The 24,151-nt window shown below is 40.8% G+C and overlaps 1 protein-coding gene across 1 annotated transcript in view; it reads right to left on the bottom strand.

Annotated features, from left to right (window-relative positions):
* LOC126482124 (atrophin-1-like) overlaps positions 1-24,151 on the bottom strand; it is a 412,049-nt gene that overhangs the window by 257,471 nt on the left and 130,427 nt on the right. The gene's annotated exons all lie outside the window — the stretch shown is intronic.

Below are 24,151 nucleotides of genomic sequence, written 5' to 3'. Positions count from 1 at the left end.
CAGCTTACGTGAAGCTTGGAATGTAGGAGAAAGGTGCGTAGAATTGAAGCTGTGAGTGCAAATTGTGAGTCGTGTCACGACATCTCAATCAAGAAGAACATTACTTAGGTTTGACTCCCTGTTTGGGGCACTCTCCTAATCTATAGGCAAGTTGCAAGAAATACAGTTCTCGTTACAATGAACCGATGTATTTGGCGACTTTTCAAATGCTAAATCTACAGAACAAGAACCAACTCGTTTTGCGAACTTCTTTTTATTAAGGAAACTACAATAAACCACTAGCAGTAACACACTCTTCTAAATAAAAAATAAGAGTGATAAAGATCCCTTTTGCGGATCAAGCGTATAACAACTAATTTCCGTAATCAGAGTTCCTTTCGACTCTGTACCCATACAACTGATCCACGTCGAAGTTGGCTATTAGCAGCTGGCAGATAGCCTAACACGACGGAAGCGATGTATCACAATCGTTGCGGAAGAGAAGATGGTCGAGGTGGCACACTAATGGACCGGCTGATATCCTCTGCACTTGGTGAGTCGAGAACTGACTGCTGAATGGCAAGGCACTGGCTTATCTAGACCCGACCGGAAGGATATTTCCGGGACTATTTCCACACATGTGATCACCAGGAAATAGTTCGTTGATCGTCGCGTTTGCGCTGCTGGTTGATGCCCTCTGATGGACGTTGGCGGCACCCAGGTGTTTGTTGTCAACTGTGGCACATGCTTGTAAACACTTTTGCGTCGACCAGATTTCGCAGCGGCATCGGCAACCCGCATCACTAGTCTGTCTGCAGTGTTGCCACAGCAGTAGGCGTCCGTCGTGACTGCAGCGATTACATCATCGATTGTTCTCTGTCACTATCCGACCGTCATTGAAACGGTTTTGGATGAAGCATGTTAAAGTCTCCCGATCACCTTGTACAGCTGCCAAATTTGCCTGACGTTTCCTTTAGGAGGGTTCATCATACCACTTTCACATTATCCCTCTATCGTTCCACTGTCTTAACAGCGCACTGAAAATACAAACATTTAAATCTTTCCTTGTGAGCTCTGATTTCTCTTATTTTATTACGATGATCATTCCTGCTTATGTTGGTGGGCTGCAATAAAATATTTTTGCATTCGAGTGGAGCAAGTTGGACATTGAAATTTCGTGAAAAGATGTCGCCGCAACGAAGAATGGCTTTGTTTGAATAATTGTCGGCACAACTCGCGTATCGTAATTGCGAAACTCGCTCTTCCCTACTTCGCGATAATACAGAAAGATCTTCTCTTTGAACTTTTTCGATATCCTCCGTCAATCCTATCTTGTAAGAATACTGTACACCAATTAAATAGGAATGACTAGCCTAGTGTAGGCAGTTTCTGCAGTTTTCCTTCTTGTCTATAATTTTGTGCTGAAATTTTGTTGGATGATGATTAATATGAAACAAATATTTTCTTATATTCTTGATTTTTAAACAAATTTATCATCAGTCGTCTTGTAAGTACAGAACTGATTTACTCCTGCCAACCAGTAATTTATATATGTAATATTAAAATGACGCATGTCTAATCCCATATCTTATATGGCGATGCGAAGTCTCTGCACAGACGAAATATGAGAGTTTTAAATTTTAAGAGAACAGGCTAGTCTTCCACTTCCTCGATGATCTGCTTTCATGATTCGTTCCCTAGAGTTAAGATGTTAACATAAAGATATTAAAGGACATGTATCTACAATTAATAATAGGGCTGTACTGAGATAAAAAACTTCAAACTAATAATAATAATCGTAATAATAATAATAATAATAATAATAATAATGTCGCAAAAATAATACATCAACAGCTTGCCTTACAACATAAACTTTTAAAACAACACGTTCCTACATACAAGTATACACCACAAAATGTACTGGAGAATGATGAATACAAATTATACTGGAACAGAACCATTATAACAGATAAAACAACGCCACATAACAAACCTGACATCATACTCACCAATAAAAAGAAGAAATTAACACAACTAATCGAAATATCCATCCCAATACAACAAATATACAAAAGAAAACAGGAGAAAAAATTGAAAAATACATCCAACTGGCTGAGGAAGTCCAAGACATGTGGCATCAGGATAAAGTTGACATCATACCAATTATACTATCAACTACAGGAGTCATACCACACAATATCCACCAGTACATCAATGCAATACAGCTACATCCAAACATATATATACAACTACAGAAATCCGTAATTATTGATACATGTTCAATTACCCGAAAGTTCCTAAGTGCAATATAACACATACCGTACAGTTAAAAGGAAGTGACGCTTGATCAAGGTCCGCGTCACTCCATTTTTAACCGGACTTAACGTCTGAGAAAGTGAAGGAAATAATAATAATACTCGTTTCGAACACTAAGTCTAATTTAGGTCGGTGGTTTGCACAGACAAATGTTCTTCAGAAACGACATCCCTTGGCATCTTCAAAATAAGTGAACTTTCGCAAACATTCGATTCGTAGACAAGTTATCAGCTCTTATATGAGTAGGCAGACTGTATTTTGTTAACAATCTATGTCTTCCGCGTAAATGCAGAATTTATGGAACGTTTGTTTTGAGATTAGATGGGTGTACTCTTTCTGTATAACGAGCTTTAAAACTGCCCTTCGGACTTAAGCTTTAATTAATAGCGTTGCTATTTAAATACGTCTGTACGACTATCTTACTGGCATACTTAGATGTGTGTATCCCTCAATTACGCAGCTTAGGAAATATCTTTTGAAGCTAGTTGCAGCCTCCACCGTACAGACTGTCCTAGCTCGGTGACGAACTGACTACCGTTTATAGATAATTTTAATTTACGTCAGTTACTTCAGCGTAAATACATTGTGTATGCATTTTAATTTAAAACTGATGTTCAATTAATTTTGCTTAAATAAACGCCTTCAGCATTTCGGTTTTATTTAAGACCACCATCGAGCTTCCGTTCGCTACAGCGTAGTGCGTTTCACCAACTTTTTCGCTGAACTGTATACACTATCCCACGTAGCGAATATTCAGGATACATTTTTATTTTTATTTAACGTTGTTATTGTGCCTCATCAGTCATCTGACGATTTTCTTTCCTAAGCCAACCTCCTCATCCCACTGTAGCACGCAACGCAAAGTCCTCAATTTATTGTAGGATGTATTGCATTCTCTGGTTCCCTTGAGCACCATAAAAGATATTTCGTGATCTTCGTGCAAATTTCCTACAATTCTGTCCTTCATCACAAACATTGTTTTCTGCATACCTTTTCCTTTCCGAATTTCCAGAGAACTTGTCAAAATGGTTCGTAAGGCTCTGAGCACTATGGGACTTAACATCTGAGGTCATCAGTCCCCTAGAACTTAGAACTACTTAAACCTAACCAACCTAAGGACAACACACACGTCCATGCCCGAGGCAGGATTCTAACCTGCGACCATAGCGGTCTCGCGGTTCCAGACTGTAGCGCCTAGAACCGCTCGGCCACTCTGGCCGGCTGAGAACTTGTCATTTCATATCTTTACACTGAAGGTAACTTCAAGAAGTTGCAGGCAATATTATACAGAAGAATGGAAAAAAATGAGGATGTATTAGATGACGATCATTTAGCTTTCGGGAAGATAAAGACACCAGAGAGGCAATTCTGACGTAGCGCTCGATAATGGAAACAAGATTGAAAAAAAATCAAGACACATTCATAGGATTTGTCGATCTGGAAAAAAGCGTTCGAGAATGTAAAATGGTGCAAGTTATACATAAGTCTTAGAAAACAGGGGTAGCCTAGCGTATAGAAAGACGAGTAATATACAATAGTACAAAAATCAAGAGGGCACACTAAGAGTGGGAGTGGACGTCCAAGAAATAAGTGCTCACATTTAAAGGCGTGTAAAACAGGGATATAGTCTTTCACCCCTACTGTTCAGTATTTACCTCGAAGAAGCAATGAGGAAAATATGAGAAAGGTACAAGAGAGGGTTTAAAATACAAGGTGAAAGGATATAAGATTCCCTGATGACATTGAAATCCTTAGTGAAAGTGAGGGGAAAAAATGGTTCAAATGGCTCTGAGCACTATGGGACTTAACATCTGAGGTCATCAGTCCACTAGAACTTAGAACTACTTAAACCTAACTAACCTAAGGACATCACACACATCCATGCCCGAGGCAGGATTCGAACCTGCGGCCGTAACGGTTGCGCGGTTCCAGACTGAAGCGTCTAGAACCGCTCTGCCACACCGGCCGGCAAAGCGAGGGAGATTTACAGCATCTGTTGAGTGGAATGAACAGTCTAATACGTACAGAATATATTTGTAGAGTAAATCGAAGAAAATCAAAAGTAATGAGGCGTAGAAGAAATGAGAACAGCGGGAAACTTAACATCAGCGTTGGGGATCACGAGGTAGAAGAAGCCAAAGAATTCTGGCACCTTGAAAGCAAAATAAACCATGATGGATGGATCTAGGAGGAAGAGTGTTGAAAATCAGGTTGACGGATAAGGTAAGAAATGAGGAAGTTCTACGCAGAATCGACGCAGTAAGGAACATGGGAAACGCTGACAGGAAGAAGGGACAGGTTGATAGGAAATCTTTTTAAAACAAGAGGGAATAACTTCCGTGGTTCTAGAGGGTAAAAATGGTAGAGGAAGACAGAGATTGGAATACATCCTGCAAATAACTGAGGACGTAGGTTGCAAGTGCTACTCTGAGACGAAGAGGTTAGCACAGAAGAGGAATTCGTTGCGAACCGCATCAAACCAGTCAGAAGACTGATGAAAACAAACAAAGACCTCCTTTTCCGTTTTTCAATATATTCCATGATTCACGTAAATACAGTGTTGTGCGCTAAAGGTATATTCTCAGAAACATATTCCCTAAATTAAGGACTATTTTTTTAAAATAGATCATTTTATTAGCGAGGAATATGCTCTTCAGCTCTGTTATTCTGCTTCTCATCTTGTCGTTGCTTCGCCAATTATGCGCTATTTTGCTTCCAAGGTAGCAGAATTACTTCACATAGTCTGCTGCATAGAATGCCATGCCCATAATACTGCGTTTTTATTTGCTTTTTTTTTACAAAACTGGAAAGAATGGCATGCTAGTAATATTACTTTTTAGTGAGCTCAGCCACGCCCGTAATATTACGGGCAGCGTTCCTCATTCGACTGTTACCTCTCGTGAGTAACGTTAGTTACCTAGCAGATAAGAGAAAGCACGCAAATACCCCTAGTGCCCATTTCTGCGAGTTTGTTTGACCACAAAGCAGTCTGATAATCGAAACAGTGAAAGTAGTCAATTGAGTGACGGACGCCACTGTTAGCGCATTGCACTCTCGAGGCAATATGCCTGGCAAAAAGTCGACTCAGGGATGCAGAGATTCTTCGCATTCCCGAAGAGTCTGAGTATAATCGTTCCGATTGTGTTGATGACTGTGACACAGATCAAGTTCTTTGTTACGATTTATCTGTGTCAGATAAAAAGAGTCACCGTGGATGTGGATGACATTCGAAAATTTATTGCAGTCATTTTGCTCATGTCAGCGAGCGCGCATCAGTTACAGATCACTGGAGCACAAATGCAGATATGTCGTTTCAGTGTGGTGTATGCAAAGTGGGGTTTTGCGGGGAACTGTATTTCCAGCTTTACCATACAAAAAACGATTTGAAATATTAAATCATGCTCGCAAAATATTCTGCATTTTCATTTTATATAGAGACTTTAGATCATACTTTTTACTTGTAAATTTCAACGAAATTTTCTTTCACGCCACGTTGTGATGAGAGATTTAACAGAAGAACAATGTAGTTCACGTTTATTCCAAAAGAAATTAATAAGCTAGGAAAAAAGTTCCCTGTTGTTTATTGAGTTTGTACGACTCCGTCAAATTATTGTGAAAAAGCTCGACCTGATTTGAGGACTCGGAGAGCAGGAGATACTGGGATAGGTAGATTTACATAAGTGATCAGCTCAAAATGATAAGTTTGTTGGTAATCTCATTTCTGATACTCAACAGTTGCGTGTTTCTTTGCCTTAAGCTCAATGCATGTTGTGTGCTATTTACATCATTCACACTATTCGACGACATCTACACTCCTCTTGAATTTTAAGGGCAAATGTAGGGTAAAATTTCGAAAAACTTCAAATTTTTTTATTCCGTAATTTATCAGAGTGATTTTTTAAGAATAACAGAGCAAAGTTTCGTAATCCTATTCTGTCTAGAAATACGCTTTTAAAAAGTTTGTTTGGGCGTCTGCGACTGTCACGCCCTCTTTTTCTTTGCTGTGATCCACACCTTCTCCGCGCTGGCAATTTTTTGTGCGTTAATTTTTCGTTTACACAATCGAAACGAACTGCAGAGGAGTCTAGAAGGCCGTGAGAAAGATTATCTTTAATTTTTCCTTCATTTACAACGTGTGTTTTTTTTAATAGTACGTGCTAAAAACTTATTTCAGTTTTTAATTTTCATATATCAACCTATTTTGCTCGAAATGGGTCGTAACAGTGGGCTCGTATTCAAAAATGTGATAAAATGTCGAATTCCATGATTGAAACGTACAGGAAATTTAAATAACAGTGTTACAGATGCTGCTCCTAAGTGTGAAGAACAATTTTCGACAAAGTTACTAAGTACATCGAAGAATAAAATTGGTGAAGGAATTGGTTATGCTGTGTACAGTGCCAAAGACGAGTTTTATATTGGATTTAGGTCAACGGACTTGGAAATACTTGCCCGTCATTAATGTTTCATGTGCATGTGGTAATTGTGGGTCCAATGGCCTTAGACTGTATGACTGTTCAGTTCAAGACTTCTTCCATGGGAAGACGTATGAGACGATACAAGATTGTGTTACGCTATGAGATGCTTAGGTGTAGGCAGAGAAGGCACAAATTTGTTTTGTGGCTTGATGAACATGCCTGCAGCGACGACTAGATTCAGTGATTACAGCATCACTCCACAGTGCTCTGAAAGTTGAGTGAAAGGAGGACATGAAAGCAACTCTTGAGGAAGATGTAGATATTAACAATGAAGGGGAAGAAGGACACTGTGTAATGAAAGATCTGTCTGTCTCTTGTGACGGAACCTAGATGAAGAGGGAGCATACATCACTTCATTGTGTATCTATCATTAATATGGATACAGGGAAAATCTTAGACTTTCAAGTTCAAGTGGTCCTATATCTAAAGCACTGCATAAATTTAGATCGTGCCAGGAGGAAACCAGGTGTTAATAAGAAGTAAAAACAAGGTCTTGATTCAGTAATGCAGGTTTACTTTGTAATATAAAGAGACACTGCCGAAAAAGAACTGTTTTAAAATTTGCCAGTTCACTCAAGATTTATTGTTGCAACAGTGCGTGTGTAGTACATGGTATGATTAGAGTAAATATCAATAGCACAGGTGGTTTAGAGTTACCAGGTGAAACACCCATATCAGTTAGTGGTGTAGCTTCGACAGGCGGCAACGCAGGCGCTGACTCTGCCATCCAGTCGATCGTACAGATGGCGAATACTGTCCTCGGATACGTTATGCCACGCCTCCTCGACCTGTTCATGTAGTACTGTCAGAGTTGTTGGATGACGAGTCGCCGAGTCACTTCTCGTCCCATCAAATCACACGTGCTCCATTGGAGACAAGCCTGGATTGTACTGGCAAGAGAAGTTGCTGCACAGCGGATTGAGTTTCACGTGTATTGTGTGGACGAGCAATACCATGTTGAAACAACGTATCACCTTCCTGTTCCAGGAACGGCAAAAGGTTGGGTCTAACAACATTCTGCACGTACCGAATGCTGGTTGACGTCCCATCCAGAAACACCAAAGATGAATGAGAGTTGTGGCTTATTGCACCCAAGACTAGCAGACCTGGGTGAGACAACGTTTCTTGGACGAATGCGCTCTACGAGACAGCGCTCACCAGGTGTACATTGTACGCGCAACGATCATCACTTGCGTGCAGCCAGAATCTGCTTTCATCGCTGAAGACCACGCCGCGCCATTGCATCTTCCAAGCGATCCTCTGACGGCACCTGTCGAGCCGTGTATGCCCAGGCTCTGGCAACTGGAAGTCTCCCTGCCAATAACCGTTTTGCAACAGTTCGTGTTGACACGTTTGGGCTCACAAGACGTCTCATCTGCGCTGTGGTATCTGACGATCTGCCACTGTTGCTCTTACGACGCGACGATCCTGGCAGGCACCTGTGCTGCGTGGAAGTCCAGAGCCGAGCGTACGTGTTGTGAGAATGCTCACATGACTACTGATACCAGCATCGTTGCACAAGTGACGCAGCACGTCCAACTTGTGTGGCAGAACCATACCGACTCCAGGGAGACAATAATCTGATCGCTTTCAGACTCGCTCATTTGACTGTAGGAAGCACGAGTGCATCTCCGTCGGATGGTTACCTGCCTAACACATGTCTTCAGCACAATGAACCTTCCGGCTCTCAGGATTCCCGGTTAAAGGATAGGCATAGATGGCACGCTGATACATGTGCCACTACGCTATCTGTTGGCGGAAGACGTTGAAACCTATTCCCCAGTTGGCAGAGCGGCTCTAGACGCTTCGGTCCGGAACCGTACAACCGCTACGGCCGCAGGTTCGAATCCTGCCTTGGCCATGGGTGTGTGGTGTCCTTAGTTAGGTTTAAGTAGTTCTAAGTTCTAGGAGACTGATGACCACAGACGTTAAGTCCCATAGTGCTCAGAGCCATTTGAACCAACCAGTTGGCACATGCCGTCATCGGATCAAAACCAATGTCGTCTTTCCAGGTGTACTAATACTTTTCCCAGCAGTGTATTCGTATCGAGATGGCATTGTTCATCTCAAGTCAATGTCGCCATAAGCTCTCTCCACATCCTATGCAGTTAAAGGATAATCACAAACCTAAGAGCATTAAGGAAGTAGGAAACACAACTGAAATACTAACTACAAATCACAGAGATAATAAGACTTCCAAAATGCAAACAGTGTTGGTTGCGAAAATATTTAATTTAAATGACGCGTTTCACTCATTTGAGTCATGTTCAGATTGTATAAAAATATCTGGATATGAAACCCATAGTCCTATAACCTTATGAAACGAAAAAAGGGCGCAACATTTACTGGATATATACACTACCGACCATTAAAATTGCTACATCAAGAACAAATGCAGATGATAAACGGGTGTTCATTCGACAAATATATTATACTAGAACTGACATGTGATTACATTTTCACGCAATTTTGGTGCATAGATCCTGAGAAACCAGTACCCAGAACAACCACCTCTGGCCAAAATAACGTAATAACGGCGTTGTTACGCCTGGGCATCGAGTCAAACAGAGCTTGGATGGCGTGTATAGGTACAGCTGCCCACGCAGCTTCAACACGATGCCACAGTTCATCAAGAGTAGTGACTTGCGTAATGTGACGTGCCAGTTACTCGGCCACCATTGACCAGACGTTTTCAGTTGGTCAGAGACCTGGAGAATATGCTGGCCAGGGCAGGAGTCGAACATTTTCTGTATCCAGAAAGGCCCGTACAGGACCTGCAACATGCGGTTGTGCAGTATCCTGCTGAAATGTAGGGTTTCGCAGAGATCGAATGAAGGGTAGAGCCACGGGTCGTAACACATCTGAAATGTAACGTCCACAGTTCAAAGTGCCGTCAATGCGAACAAGAGGTGACCGAGACGAGTAAACAATGGCAGCCCATACCATCACGCCGGGTGATACGCCAGTATGGCAATGACGAAAACATGCTTCCAATGTGCATTCACCGCGATGTCGCCAAACATGATGCTGCAAACAGAACCTGGCTTCATCCGAAAAAATGACGTTTTGCCATTCGTGCACCCAGGTTCGTCGTTGAGTACACCATCGCAGGCGCTCCTGTCTGTGACGCAGCGTCAAGGGAAAGGGCGCCATGGTCTCCGAGCTCATAGTCCATGCTGCTGCAAACGTCGTCGAATTGTTCGCGCAGATGGTTGTTGTCTTGCTAACGTACCCATCTGTTGACTCAGGAATCGAGACGTGCGGATAAGATGCCTGTCATCTCGACTGCTAGTGATACGACACCGTTGGGATCCAGCAAGGCGTTCCGTATTACCCTCCTGAACCCATCGATTCCATATTCTGCTAACAGTCATTGGATCTCGACCAACGCGAGCAGCAACGTTGCGATACGGTAAACCGCAATGGCGATAGGCTACAATCCGACCTTTATCAAAGTCGGAAACGTGATGGTACGCATTTCTCCTCCTTACATGAGGCATCACGACAACGTTTCACCAGGCAACGCCGGTCAACTGCTGTTTGTGTATGAGAAATCGGTTGGATACTTTCCTCATGTCAGCACGATGTAGGTGTCGCCACCGGTGCCAACCTTGTGTGAATGCTCTGAAAAGCTAATCATTTGCATATCACAGCATCTTCTTCCTGTCGGTTAAATTTCGCGTCTGTAGGAGGCCACCTTCGTGGTGTAGCAATTTTAATGGCCAGTAGTGTAGTACAAAATAATCAAAGCAGATGGAGCAGCAGCAGTTTTAAACAAAAGTGGTATGAGGTTCTAAGGTATCCTGACTGATAAAAAGCTGCACTGACTGACTGTACCTATTTCTCCTATATGCTAGCTCGACTGGTACGGATTTGACAAAGAATAAAATTGAGTTTTATTTTTATTTATTTTCTCATGCAAATGTATATAATTTAAGCAACTATTTATGGAAACTGAAGTTCTTTATTTTAGCGAAGTCTTCGCTGTTGAAGAAACTGCTTAAGTCATGCAGAACGGCTTCGAGACGTAGTGTCAGGCAGCGCACAGCGCATGCGCAGCGCAGGGGTAGTGGCGGCTCCCTTGCGTTAAAGCCGATGGGCCGCGGCCCGTGGGAGGCGGCGGCTCATTATAGAAAGAGCGGCGCGGGCCCGGGCCGGAGAGCCGAGTAGCGGCCCCAGGGCGTCTTCAAGCACGTCCGACCCTCCGCTATTGATGGCCGCCCTGCCTACCTCCCTACTGAGGTCGCGGGCCCCTCATTTCGGTCACGCGATTTCTCCGATATCCGTCGGCCCCGAGAGAAAGTATTGCGGTTTCCGTTCCTTATGTGCGCGATCAAAGCACTGACTTACAGTTACGACATAATACGCGGTTCCCACTGCTCCGTTACGTAACTGCCTGCAGGAATACAATTCGCATGCGAAATCGCATCAACTAAATTTTCGAAAGTACTTGATTTCCATATTCCTCTAATATTAAAGGAAATCTCGTTCGCCACAATTTTCATCGCTGAGAGTAACGTTACAGCATCAAATACCCGTCAGACGTCTTGTGCCTCATCTTATTGCGTCAAACTCGTCCAGGAAGGAAAGGACATTCGGGCCTCTGTCACAGCACAGATAGATACGGTAATGAACAATTCCTTAGCCTCATTATGTGAAACTGTTTCATATGATGATGAATTTCTTATTCTATTCAACCGATCGGATTCATTTTCATTAATTTGTCAATTAGTAATAAAGCACGAGGTGCGAGGAAGTGTTACAATACTTTTTTTCTATGCCAATTTCGGTTAAAAATGCGGAATTTGTTGTGGTGGAATATACCCGCTTCAGCCCCTACAGTTTCATGAAGCTCCGGAAGCTGGTGCCGCTATATGTAGCCTTCAAAATGACGTCTGTAACGGAGATGCGCTCCAAGCCTCAATTTCTTTGGGCGGTGTGGCGTTTCAAGAGTCTAATCAGAATACATTGCCTATCTTTATCGCTTGAGCAACGCCAGGTGAAAAATGTTAATATATATATATATATATATATATATATATGTATATATATATATATATATATATTAACATTTTTCACCTGGCGTTGCTCAAGCGATAAAGATAGGCAATGTATATATATATATATATATATATATATATATATATATATATATTTGTAGTATGTTAAGTGGAGACTTGTTATTTAAAAAGATTTTGTTCTTTTCTTTCATGTCGAGCGTGGAAGCAAGACGATCCAGTGGTGACTCCAGACGCGGCGAACGACGAGAGCTAACCACTATTGCATCGTAGTCGACGACCGGCGGCTGGAAGAACCGTTGAAACATCATGATGACCATTATTAAAATATGTTTTATGTTGTTTATTTTTATAAAAGGAAAGGGATCTCAGTGTTGAATGTGGAAGGATAAAGTTTGTAATTGGATGTCAACTGGTTATCAACTGCCGGCCGCGGTGGTCTCACGGTTCTAGGGGCGCAGTCCGGAACCGCGCGACTGCTACGGTCGCAGGTTCGAATCCTGCCTCGGGCATGGATGTGAGTTATGTCCTTAGGTTAGTTAGGTTTAAGTAGTTCTAAGTTCTAGGGAACTGATGACCACAGCTGTTAAGTCCCATAGTGCTCAGAGCCATTTGAACTGGTTATCAACTGCTAAATAAACTTCGAGTTGGAAGTTGGAACAGTCAGTTGACTCTGATGTCAAGACATGCATCGTAAATATTAGTTATGTGTGAGATTTGCAAGTTTTATTAAAATTCAGACTTCTTGAAGAGGTTCTGTCAGGGTTTTGTCGTTCTTGAAGAGGTTCTGTCAGGGTTTTGTCGAGAGTGTGGACGATCTTCAATGGTTGACTGGTTTGAAGTTTTATTGATGAGAGGTTGTGAAAGGTGGCTACACTGTGCCACTGCGCCAGAGATTGCGCCAAAGAGTACTATTAAGCCGCCTCCACAGTGCGTGTTAAGAGTTCGTGGCAGGAGTGCTAGTAGTGAGCTCGTGGAGGACAGTGGTTGTCGGGAGTTCATAGCAGTCAGTGCTTGTTATGAGATTGTAGAAGTCAGTGGTTGTCGAGAGTTCATAGCAGTCAGTGCTTGTTAGGAGATCGGAGAGGACAGTGTGTGTTAAGAGTTCGTACCGAGATGTGCTAGTGGGCACTGCTTGTCGTGAAGTCGGAGTGAGATGTGGTAGTAAAGAGTGTTGTTCCATGTTTTATGCAGTTATTTGATGGGAGAGATAGCAGATGTTATTGTAATGAGTGCATTTCGTCAATATATGAAGGTAAAAACTATAATGTTCTTTTATTAATTGTGTGTATGAAATAATGCGTCACTACAGGTTCAGTCAACAAAGCATCTGGCTTGTGTTCTTGTATTAGAGTGAATTCTGGTTTTTTTTTGCGTAATTATAGTTTTTCTAAATTTCTTTTGTCACCTCAGCATAGTTGGTATTTAAAAATTCTTGTCTTGTTGGAAAAGAACCGTGCCAGATGTGGACGTTGAGTCACACTCCCACATACAGAACAGATACTTTTGTGCTTATTGGTTTTGTAGGTTTTATAGTTGCTGGGGACTTAATTAATTAACTGTGTTTACGAAAATTTTCTTTCATTGTTTGTTGCAGTCAGATAGCGTAACAATTCTAGTCAGGGCCAACCGTTTACGAGACTTACGTAATCGGACAGACAGCTATCAAAATCATTTTCAATTATATATATTTAATTAAGCCCCCATGCACGTGGCGACCCTGCCAGGATCGTCCCTTGGATTCTTTTGATTGTAAAAATAGTAGATGGTAGTACTGTTGTAGTAATTTGTAGTTAGTAATTGTAGTCTATTTTGCATGTGTAGATTTGGTAATTGTCATTCTTCTAATGGTATTTTTTTTTCTCAGAATTAAATTTGTTGTCTTGTCAACGGGTTTGACAATTTAGTGCAATTATTTCAAGTGTTCGATTGATCGTGTTTGAGGGAGTCATTGCATTTGAATAGTATTGTTGGAGATAAGGAGTCATTGTGTGTGATTTTCGAACAGTGACGAATTTTTTTTTATGTTGTGTAAATGATTACGCGGTCAATGAAACAGGCAAAAATGATGAATAGTCAGAATAACGAAATTGTTAACATGGCGAACTCGCCAACAGAGGAAGACAGTGTCATGAATAATGTAGTGGAAAACAATTTAATAAGTAGGGAAAATAGTCCGGAAACAGTTCAAAATTTTTCACAATCGAAAAATTCACAGAATCTGAGATTAACGACAGAAGATTCTGAAAGAGTATCGAACACAGATAGCTTTACAGCTATGACGAAGGAAACTGGTTTTGCGGGAAATGTTAGGGGCGAAAATAATTTTGAAACAGTTACCATGGGGCAGTTGATGAGTGCAATATTAAATCTGGGATCACAAATGGGAACAATGGTAACACGAATGGAAACAATGGGATCACAGATAGAAGCAATGACAACATGGTTACGCTCACGAAGAGGGACAGGTTTCAAAAATACGAATGATGAATCAAAGAAAGAAATTAGAGAAGAAGTACAACCGATTTTAAATTCTCACAATAATAGTTTAATTTCAACAGAAATCAGACAAGAGGAACAGGACAGAGAACGGGAAGAAAGAGATCGCGTGATAGTACAGAAATTTTCAGAGTTAAATTTACAACGTGCACAAGACAAGGAAGAAATAATTGAAAGAATCGAGGAATCCGTACCAAATGACAGAATAAATAACTTAACGCAACAGTGTGAACACTTAACTACTAAAATTGACAACACCGAAACCCGAGTCGCGACATTTACAGAAGACGTAAATAAAGTGAAAGAACAATTAAGTGACTCATCGGAAAGAGTCGAAGAGATCTCAGATAAATTGACAAGTGTTAGTTTAGCAGAAGGATGTGAAGAAAGTAATTTATTTCATTTACGAGAAGCAACAAGAGAGCGCCAGGCGCGTGAACTTGACAATAATCGACATTCGGACTGGGACAGACGCGGTAGGTCTTTGTCGCCACGAGGCGAAAACTTTGACTATAAACACTTTTTGACTGTCCGGAAATTTAAGATCTTCCGCAATTCTAAGAATGACATACATCCATGTGCATGGTTAGATCAATTTATGTACGCACTTCCGCCAGATTTGCCACAAAGTCACAAACTAGAAATTATGTGCGGCTATTAATGTCCTCAGGGGATTCACTACTCTAAGTGAATATGTGCCGTAGCGAGCATAGGGCCCCGAGCTGTAGTGGTGCTATTTCTCTTTTAGTTTTCTGTACCGCTGCCTACTCTTTTACTATTCTTTGCATCTGTCAAAACAACTCTTCGACTATCAATCTATCTAGAGAGTAAGTAAATAATAACCTGATATGACTAATTGTACCTAAAAGTGATTTCGTAAATTACCATTTGGACTTATTGTACCTTCAGCAGCATTCATTCGTAGCTTAAATGAAATTTTACCTGTTTATCTTCGTGACAATATTACTTCGTATGTTGACGACTTTCTTATTGCTAAACGTTCTTGGAGTGAGCATAACAAAATTTTGGATTCATTATTACGTATTTTTGCACGAATTGGCATTACAGTGAACTTAAAAAAAAAAAAAAAAAAAAATCTGAATTTGGTCGTTCTCAGGTGAAATTTCTCGGTCACATTATTTCTACAGAAGGTATTCTGCCTGATCCAGAGAAATTAGACGCTATTCGTAATTATGCTGTACCTACCGCAAAACGTGATGTTCGTAGTTTCCTTGGTGTCTGTAATTTTCTTAGACGCTTTGTTAGTTTGGACGATTTGGCCACACCTCGTTTTTGCGATCTATCTGGAAAGTTCTTTTTAAACGAAAATCGCTCGACAACTCTGTTTGGTTAGTTTGTATTCCTGATGAGTGGGTCAATAAATCGATTTGGTATACGCATTTCAGTTATGCACACTTTGGTCCCAGAAAATGCTTTCGTAAATTACGAGAAAATTGTTACTTCAGTAATATGGAAAAACGTATTCGATCTGTTCTTGCCAAATGCAAATTATGTCAAAAGGCTAAGCCTCCAACGATTTCTCACAGAGCACCGTTGTTTCCAATCATTCCAGCGAAATTAAAGGAGATGGCTGCAGTCGATTTGTTTGGTCCAGTGGTTCGTTCTACTAATGGTTTTGCGTACGTTTTCGTAGCAGTGGAGTTGACGTCAAAATATGTGTGTTTTACGCCGTTACGCAAAGCAACAGCTCGTTCAGTATCTAACGCTTTCATCAAACATTTTCTTAAAGAAGTTGGTCATGTTGACAAGGTTATATCAGATAATGGATCACAGTTTCGTTCTAAAATTTGGCTTCGTACTCTACACCGTCGTAAAATTAAACCAATTTTCATTTCACTTTTTCACCCTCAATCTAACGCTTCAGAGAGATGGATGAAGGAAATCAATAAATTGTGCCGTCTTTATTGTCATCAGAATCACAGAACGTGGGATCAGTATCTTCATATTTTTCAAAATATTCTGAGTGAACTCCCTAATGATTCAACTTCTTTACCGCCTTTATTGACATTAAAATATAAAGCACCGACAAATCGCATTTCTGAAATCGTTCCTTTTCCGCCTTCACGGAAACTACGGCATTCTGAAGTTGTCAACCTGGCTCTGCAAAATATTGCATCTGCGGCTGCTAGAAGAGAGAAATCAGCTAAGCGTCCTGGTCGTTCAAAAATCTTGTCAGTTGGTCAGAAGGTGTTAATTAAGTCCCACCGTTTGTCTCACAAAGGAAAAGGCTTGTGTCGCAAATTTTTTCTGCTTTATAACGGTCCATATAGGGTTCGCAAAATTATTCATAATAACGCTGTCGAAGTAGAAACTCTTAAATCTCGACGCTCTAAAGGAATACATCATATATCAAACGTTAAAATTTTTGTGGAATGACATACTTGTGAGAAACTAACAGCTACATGTAAACATGCGGAGAGTACAAGGATACCGCGCTGTGTTTTGGCGGCGGCACATACTCAAAGCAACAGTCAAGTCTGCGCGCCGCACAAGGCAGTCGTTGACCGCGAACAGCTGATTGAGCGCTCAGTGCGAATGCACTGACAGACATAAACAAATACACAGTCTAATTTCTCCGACTAAATTCTGTATAAAGCTATAAGAACTTGTTGAATTGTGTTATTAACATTCAGTATTTTGCAGGATACGGTTGTATAAAATATTTAAGAACTTCAGGTAAATTCTGTGCGTGTCCGACGTTAAGACGACTTGCTATCGAGAAAATTTCAGAAAGAATGTAATTTCCAAGAAGAAACTAATAAACTAAAAAGGTAACTATTAATTGAGTTTATTTTTCAGGTAACAAATTTCCACTTAGGTACGTACTTTAGACGTAATTTGCTGCTCGCGATTACGTGATTCATACTTTGTGCTAATTTCATGTTCTATGAATTTACTTGTGAAGCGACGTGCTTGTGTACATTTACTGATTTTGACAATTATTGATTAATGAACAGGGTTGTTATTTGTATATACTATGCATCGTTTGGCTGCACTGCTTTTTCACTGATGTCATATTTTTTTTTTAATTATGTGCCTGCTGTGCTTATTTATTTAAATTATAATTGTAACCTGATTTATTGTGCTGACTGTGATTATGTATGTAGGTTATACTTTATGATTTATCTGCTTGCGCTTTCATGTTTACTTATTAAGATTACATATGAACATTTATTTGCTTATGCTGATATGATGCTAATGACCTGTTTATTACGTAAGATATATGTTTGCTGCTTTTTGTATGGATTACATATTTACACATTTCTGTTTTGTTGCCATAACTGCTCTTTAATTTGGTATATAGAAATGCTGATGTACAGTGTATAAACATAGAGTTTAGGTCACACTACTGAATTAATTATAGATTGTTCGCTTGGCAGAGCCTCGTTGTAAGAATTGTGCTGCATCCACTTGTTGACATTCTGTTCTCTACTGGTATATTTACTCGCTATTGCTTGTTTTGCTTACGCTAAGTGCCTTATATTTTTAAGATAAGAAAATTAACTGCTATAATTCGACGAACGACATTAGTACAAGAAAGTCATAGAAGTCACATGAGCTGAGGTTTTATGGAAGCTGTATAAATTTATGCTAATAGGAAGGAGGCTAACGACATGACAGACCGAAACTAGGTTTAGACCATTAACAATTATTACACTGCATTTTTCGTGAGCAATTGAAATAGGAAGTGACACTTGACCCAAAAATACTCCACATGTTTGCTTCTGCTATGATTCTTGAAGTGGTGTACACACTGTGAAATATTATGATCATTCACACTCCGTAATCGTACTTAATTACTGAGAGTTATTCGAACTAAGTCTGTTAGAGGTCAGGTATGCATTTCTTTTATTTAATGATGGACAAGGAACCAAAATGTATCTTATAATTTATAATGAGTAGAAAATTTGGGTCAGATGGATTACACAGAGGTTGTGTGTGGACAATGTGTCTTCGGATTGTATGAGATGATGAGGTTTGCATTAGGATTTTATCTGTACTTGTTCAAGGAGACTGACTAGAGGAAAGAGTTGTTATGGAAGTGAAATGATATTGGTGCTGAGGTTCATATGTAGCGACGTATTATTGAGGTATTGAGAGTATATGAAGTTGATGATTATTGGAGTTTTTGTGGACAAGAGGTAAGATAAATGATATTGATGATAAGAGTTATATGTATCGACGTATTGAAGAAGTATTAGTGACGTATTGAGATTATGTGATGCTGATGATTATTGGAGTTTTGGTGTATAAGAGGTAAAGTAAGTGAGGAGCATATTTTTTTTGGTTGGTCTTATGGAACAAAGAGGATGAAAATAGCAGACTAGAACACTAAAATAGAAGGAAGATAGTCTATACACACACTTTGTTAAATCACTAAGCAGTATATACTTTTTTTTTTGAAAAAGGAAGTAATTGCATATCGTGGCTCACTGACAGTTGTTCAACAACAGTACATTTGATCTGGCTTGGCAAACATTGGTCTTGACATGATGACTATGACGTTGACTAACTATTATTGACTGTTATACATTGCTGCCAGTACTACTTGATACACATGATGAACATTAAATTTTGACAGAATTGCATTTACACAATTAACACTATTCAGTTACACAGTAGTACTTAATGTGGATGAAAGATGAGTGAGTGTGTTTTGTGTGTTTTCCTTTACTAATCCTACCCACCTATCTCCTAAATATTATTTTATTTGTTTGTAGTGGCTTGCACTGACACCCATAAATATTATAGGTTTACTGGTATTTGTGTATTGTAATAGTTAATAGGACAATTATCTGATATCATTTGTGTGTTTGTTATGATTTGTATGTTAGTGTAAAAGCACTGTATGTGTATTCAAACTATTGTTCATGCCTGAACTGTCTGATTAGTGAAGATAAATATTCTGAACTGTTACCTGCACTTTTCAACATGATGTGTGACATTTGGTCGTGTTTAATTTCTGCTGATGAACTGTGTGATCAGTGATTGTAAAAAAAAAAAAAATTATGGACTGTTACCTGTACCTTTTCTACATGATTGGTGCCACTAGGATATGTTTAATTTCTGCTCATAAACTCTGATGAACAGTGTGATCAGTGCTAGTGAGTTTTATGGAACTGCTTCTGCTGAGAGATGTGACTTTTTGCTGTTTGCACCTACTCAACATTGCTGGGTGCAACTGATGGATTGCTTCTACTGAAATGAAGTCACTTGTTGCTGTCTGCACCAACTCAACATTGCTGGGTGCCACTGATGAACTGCTTCTACTGAACTAATGTGACTTGTTGCTGGGTGTACCTGCTAAACTTTACTGGGTGCAACTGATGGACTGCTTCTACTGAAATGATGTCACTTGTTGGTGTCTGCACCTGCTCAACATTGCTGGGTGCAACTGATGGACTGCTTCTACTGAAATGATGTCACTTGTTGGTGTCTGCACCTGCTCAACATTGCTGGGTGCAACTGATGGACTGCTTCTACTGAAATGATGTCACTTGTTGCTGTCTGCACCTACTCAACATTGCTGGGTGCCTCTGATGGATTGCTTCTACTGAACTAATGTGACTTGTTGCTGGGTGTACCTGCTAAACTTTACTGGGTGCCACTGATGGACTGCTTCTACTGAAAAGATGTCACCTGTTGGTGTCCTTTTTTTTGTATAAACTAATCATTGAAAGCATTTTATGTGAACATTTGTATAAACTGATTTTTTGTATATTGTGTAAACTATTATGTAAAGTCACATGTATGAAAAGACGTTGTGTTGCTTACTGTATTTCATATATTAGGTTAGTAAAAGGTCAGGGCAAAGCCAAAATTTTTAACTAATTATGTGATATTTAGGTATTAATATTATCTTTTATTTTTGTCTGTATTTTTCTGGACGAATTTGGTGGTATTTTCACCACCAATGCTGGCAAAAATACCATCAAATTCTGGCCTGTGGAGGAGGGGCATATGAAAGGTGGCTACACTGTGCCACTGCGCCAGAGATTGCGCCAAAGAGTACTATTAAGCGGCCTCCACAGTGCGTGTTAAGAGTTCGTGGCAGGAGTGCTAGTAGTGAGCTCGTGGAGGACAGTGGTTGTCGGGAGTTCATAGCAGTCAGTGCTTGTTATGAGATTGTAGAAGTCAGTGGTTGTCGAGAGTTCATAGCAGTCAGTGCTTGTTAGGAGATCGGAGAGGACAGTGTGTGTTAAGAGTTCGTACCGAGATGTGCTAGTGGGCACTGCTTGTCGTGAAGTCGGAGTGAGATGTGGTAGTAAAGAGTGTTGTTCCATGTTTTATGCAGTTATTTGATGGGAGAGATAGCAGATGTTATTGTAATGAGTGCATTTCGTCAATATATGAAGGTAAAAACTATAATGTTCTTTTATTCATTGTGTGTATGAAATAATGCGTCACTACAGGTTCAGTCAACAAAGCATCTGGCTTGTGTTCTTGTATTAGAGTGAATTCTGGTTTTTTTTGCGTAATTATAGTTTTTCTAAATTTCTTTTGTCACCTCAGCATAGTTGGTATTTAAAAATTCTTGTCTTGTTGGAAAAGAACCGTGCCAGATGTGGACGTTGAGTCACACTCCCACATACAGAACAGATACTTTTGTGCTTATTGGTTTTGTAGGTTTTATAGTTGCTGGGGACTTAATTAATTAACTGTGTTTACGAAAATTTTCTTTCATTGTTTGTTGCAGTCAGATAGCGTAACAATTCTAGTCAGGGCCAACCGTTTACGAGACTTACGCAATCGGACAGACAGCTATCAAAATCATTTTCAATTATATATATTTAATTAAGCCCCCATGCAGTTGACACGTATTGATATTTTGAAAATAATCGATACTGTGAAGTGTGTTAGGATTGTGTTTTGAAACTTTATCCGCGATTGTGGTCGGGAAGATCGGTTTTAAAGTGGAATATTTCGTTGAATGAGAACAGGATTGAGTCTTTAGTGACATTAATTAATTATTTAAGGAAAAATCAGGAGAATTTCAATTTATTCTGGCAAAGATATCAAGGAGTGTCAGACCGCACAATGAATATATAGTAAGTCTGTGACTTTGTTGAACGGTCAAAAAATATTTTTTTACGATAAAACTTGTCTACAACAGTTACTGGTGAATTTCGCTGCGTCTATCCTTATCTTCTAGGTTGAACCTGCTACAGCTTAATGTTTCTCTTTATGGATTTTTCAAGTAACTGGGAAAAGAGCTTAAAATTTGATCTGCGGTGGACCGTCGATATTGGGTACACTGTTAGGCTGTTCTGAAGTCTGTTGGTTTGCAGATTGCCTTTCTTTCCCCTGCTGCAGACATCGTTGCTGAGTTGCTGCGACAGGATCGGCGGTTCAGCGCAGCGGAAAACCAGAGCATTGCAGATATCCACAGGGGGTTCCAGAATCTCTACGGAGAGCTGGAAGTGAACAAAAGTACGGCGAGTAGTTGCGCGAGGCGTCTACCGTCATCGCAACTCGGTCACGCAATCCCGTCCGATCTCCGGTGTGCCAGCGGCACGCACACATCAGTGACTCCTGCTACGTTCGAACGTGTTCGAGGTGGTCAACAAATCACAGTAAGGCACCTCGTTGCTCAACTGGACATCTGTCTTGGTAGTTACATGAATACGAGGTGTCTGTTCTTTCGGACATGTCCGAAATAACAGAAAATCCGTGGAATCCACAGCTGTCAAACATTATATGTAAACAGAAGGTGGAGGGGGGAGGGAGAAAGAAAAGGAAAGGGGAAGGATTACTGATAGCTGAATCGGGACATTACGCCATTACGCGGAATCAGCGGTGACGAGTGAAAGTATGTACTGGGCCGGGATTCGAAGCAGGGATCTCCTGGTTACTAAGAATGTGCGTTAACCACTGCGCCATCTAGGACACGCTGTTATTGCAACTGTGCGGACTATCTCTGTACACCTCACGTCCGACACACATTTCCACCGAGCGCCATCTATCCGCAGTCCCTGTCAACTTCCTCCATGCTCGCTACTCCGAGGTTCCCGGAGGAGGTCGCACATACTTCTGCATCCGCACATGTGCCCATCTCTTGGTAGTGCTGAACATTCGTCTACCAGTCATGCCCACCTGGTCCCCCGCCGCCCAACAGTAGACCATAAAGGGTAACAAAGGACCGTCGGTACAGAGTTGCTTGTTCGTTGCGAGGCAGATCGTGACAATTTTTCATTGAACTCCGTCACAGGCGATGAAATATCGGTTCATCACTTCGAACCGGAAAAATGGCAGCCCATGGACTGGCGCCAGACCACCTATCCTTCGAAAACAAAGTTCAAAGCCGTACCATCAGCCGGTGAATACATGGTGACGATCTTGTGGGATCCTGAAGAGATTATTGTTTGATGTCCACCCTCATGGTGCAACTAACAACATCGCAGTGTATTGTGTTACCTTCAGGAAACTGAAGAAACGACTTCCGTGTGTCCGTCACCACAAAGAAGCAACTTCTTCTTCTTCGTGACAACGCAAGACTTCACACAAATTTGTTCACCCGAGAGGAGCTGTAAGTAGGCTGTTTATGTTTTCTCTATGTAAGTAGGCTGTTTATGTTTTCTTATTGGCAACGTTACGTAGCACTCAATATGAAAATCACTGGCTGTGCTGTGTGCAGTCTGTGGCTGCTTTGCATTGTTGTAATACTCGCCATTGTAATGTTAGGCAGCTGGCTGTGAACAGCGCGTAGCGTTGCGCAGTTGGAGGTGAGCCGCCAGCAGTGGTGGATGTGGGGAGAGAGATGGCGGAGTTTTGAAATTTGTCATGAACTGCTATATTTATATATGATGATATCAAGGTAAATACATTGTTTGTTCTCTATTAATATCTTTCATTTGCTAACTATCCCTATCAGTAGTTAGTGCCTTCCATAGTTTGAATCTTTTATTTAGCTGGCAGTAGTGGCGCTCGCTGTATTGCAGTAGCTTGAACAGCGAAGATTTTTGTGAGGTAAGTGATTTGTGAAAGGTATAGTTTAATGTTAGTCAGGGCCATTCTTTTGTAGGGAATTTTGAAAGTCAGATTGCGTTGCGCTAACAAAATATTGTGTGTCAGTTTAAGCACAGTCTTGTATAATTGTTCAAAGGGGACGTTTCATAATAATTGTACAGACACCAGTTCTTCAAATTAAGTTACATTTCACTGCACACGTTTCTGTTGGTCATAGTATACGGACAATATGTGAGAAGTAGGGACTGTTAGTGTTTGCACGTGTGTTAATGATTCAGCAAGGGACTGGATAACAGCATTGCTGGATCTAAGGACAATTTCAAAAACTTTGTGAGTGCACAAGTGGTGGTTTATGGACTTGCTATATTATCCGCAAGACTCTTCAACGGTGATTGTGCACCTGCACAGTCACAACAGATGGCTGCTGGCTATCTCTCCAAGGACTACAGTGGGTCTGCATCTTTGATGACCCACCAGTACCATTATCTCTACAAGGACTACAGTGGGTCTGCATCTTTGATGACCCACCAGTACCATTATCTCTACAAGGACTACAGTGGGTCTGCATCTATGATGACCCACCATGCCATTATTTCTACAAGGACTGCAGTGGGTCTGCACCTCTGGTGGCCCACCAGTACCATTATCTCTACAAGGACTACAGTGGGTCTGCATCTATGATGACCCACCATGCCATTATTTCTACAAGGACTGCAGTGGGTTTGCACCTCTGGTGGCCCACCAATACCGTAATCTCTACCAGGACTACAGTGGGTCTGCTCTGTGATGACCTACCTACCAATATTCTTCCAAACTTCGAATGACTCTGCTGTGCGTTTGCTCTGTTGTGGCCCATTACCTGTATGTATGTCA

Source organism: Schistocerca serialis, chromosome 5 (assembly GCF_023864345.2).
Source record: "Schistocerca serialis cubense isolate TAMUIC-IGC-003099 chromosome 5, iqSchSeri2.2, whole genome shotgun sequence".
NCBI lineage: Eukaryota > Metazoa > Arthropoda > Insecta > Orthoptera > Acrididae > Schistocerca > Schistocerca serialis.
This window is presented reverse-complemented; position numbering and strand designations above follow the sequence as displayed.